We start from the raw sequence: 2862 nt of genomic DNA on the forward strand, positions 1-2862 counted from the left end.
TATATATATATATATATATATATATATATATATATGTATATCGATTAATGCGAAGAATATTAATCAATCCTCAGTAGTTAAAAGATTAAGCATACCCGACCAGAGATCGAGAAATCTGAGTTGAACTCTGGCTGAGGTAATATTTGTCGCAATAAGTTTTTTACACTTTATACATAATATGCTAATAGCAAATTGACGATCGAAAATTAATTTATGAGATTATCATTATTTCAAACGTTATGAAATAAAATATATGTTATGCGAAATATATATAAGAATAGAAATATTTATCCCAATATCTAACTTTGGTCGCTTATAAGAGCTTCTGTATTTAAATGAGAAAATATATGTATATATAGGAAAATGTATATTGCATCATCACATATTGCATTATCCTCTATTTTATTTTTCTTGCATGTAATAATTCTATTTTATTTGCATTTCCAAAAACGTGCTAATTTATTACAAAACAATATTATCGCTAATAATTGTATTAAAATATTTATTGTATAAATTTCTTCAAAATGATCATTCCTGTATAAATGATTATGTTGTTTTATATCACAATAAGAGTTTACAACATGAATATATTGTGCTTCTCTTCAGAAAATAAAATTTATTATAATAAAACCTCTCAGCTAACCAAAATTGATAATAAGTTACCGAATAGTTAATTTCTGGATAGTTAATGTTTCCACTTCTGCATTAACTTATTGGGCATTGATAACTATAAGATATTTTTCAGTCATCAATGCCCAATAATTTAACAAAGAAGTGGAACATTAACCATACAGAAGTTGACTATTCGATAAGTTGTCAATTTTAGCTAATTAGATTAATAATAGTCGATTATTTTCGAGATAATAGTCGACTATTAGTCAACTATTAATCAACACTTGGGCTGACTTTGAAATCGAACTCTTGACTTCTCAACTTGTAGTCGACTTTTAGTCGATTTCGTGTTGTTTGAGAAATTACTGATCCTGTTCTCTTAATCTGTTAATTAAATCGATATTCATTTATTCTAGTTTGTAATCTCCTTTTTGTCTGACCAACGTAGTTAGCCCCACAATCCAAGCACTCAATTTTATAGACACCCTGCTTGGAGAAATGTTCCAAACAGTCCTTATCTTTGTGTATAAATTTCTTAAGGGTGTTTCTTAGGTATGGTGAAAGTTATCTTGAGATATATGTCCACAGCTATATAGGCATAAAACTCTGAGAGATGGATTTTACAAACGGGATAGTAAAATATTTTTGATATTTATTAGATGTACAACTTTGCTTCCGCCGTTTTTTTCCGAAATTCGAGGCTTTATTGTAAAAAACTGGTTATACATTTATGATTCAAAGTCCATTGCTGGCTACTACTTTCTCCCATCTTTCGGGTAGCGTACGAATCCCGCGTCGAAAAAACTGGTCATCTTTTGAGGCTATCCTCGAATCGATCCAATTTTTTACTTCTTCATAAGACCGGAAGTGCTGGTCAGCCAGGCCGTGTGCCATTGATCGAAACAAGTGATAGTCAGAGAGAGCAACGTCTGGAGAATACGGCGAGTGGGGTAGGGCTTCCCATTTCAACGTTTCCAAGTATGTCTTGACCACTTTCGCAACATAGGGTCGAGCATTGTCATGCTGCAAAATCACTTTATCGTGTCTCTCGTTGTATTGCGGCCGTTTGTCTTTCAATGCTCGGCTCAAACGCATCAATTCGATACCGATCGCCTGTGATTGTTTCAGTTGGTTTTAACAGTTCATAATACACTACGCCGAGCTGGTCCCACCAAATACAGAGCATGACCTTGGACGTCAAAATCACCGTTCTTGAAGCGTTGAAACCACTCACGACACGTTCTTTCACTAATAGCGGCCTCATCATAAGTATTTGAGAGCATTCGATGAGCCTCAGCCGCAGATTTCTTCATATTGAAGCAAAAAATTAAAACATCCCGCAAATGACGAGAATTTGGCTCGTAAACTGACATTTTCAATCGAGAATAACTTTATGATGCAGACACAAATCGACTAATGTATCTATGGGGTTATGTTGATAGATGTTTATTGTATGACGTCTATGATCTATTTATTTCGACCACCACTTACCGCTAAAGCCATCTATAGGAAAACGGCGGAAGCAAAGTTGTATACCTAATATTAAGCAACTTTGTATTAGGGTAAAGATAGCAGTGGAATTTGAGCCTTTGTCTGATTGCGGAGAAAATAAAAACAAATGGATAGCCATTATCTAGAAGAATGCTTATGGTATCTTCGAAATTTTTTTGATGAAATTGCGAATGGGAAAGTAAAAGAATTCTGTCCACTATATCATACATTACTCCTTTTTTGTGACAAATAGGATGGTTCGAATAGAAACTGAGATATTTGCCCGATGATGTCGGTTTCGAATATCTGTCAAAAATGTTCATGTAATATCTGTGATATCCAAAAAATTGAGTCTGTGCTAATCTCGAGTGAATTTTTCCCATAAAATACAAAATATAAAATATTTGCATATGCTTCGTTAAAATAAGAGATACAATCTTATCTTACCAATATTATTTTTCAAATAAAAGTATTCCAACACATGCTCAGCCTAGTTACTATCACATTGGAACTCTCATTGCAAATCATACCTTTTAGATCACCTTTGGTCTTATTTTTTCAAAATTTGGAAAAAATAAGTAGAATTCTGGTTGCTCCTCGAAGAATTCTAGAATTCTCTATCAATTGTAGAAAGAGTTCTATCGATTAAAGCGAAAACACTATTTGAAGTATTGGGGAGACTTCATGATAGAGAGAGAGAGAGAGAGAGAGAGAGAGGAAGGGGGAGGGAAGGGGGAGAGAGAGAGAGAGTATTTACGT

The sequence above is a fragment of the Atta cephalotes genome (genome assembly GCF_000143395.1).
Source record: "Atta cephalotes unplaced genomic scaffold scaffold00098, whole genome shotgun sequence".
In the NCBI taxonomy this organism is placed as follows: Eukaryota; Metazoa; Arthropoda; class Insecta; order Hymenoptera; family Formicidae; genus Atta; species Atta cephalotes.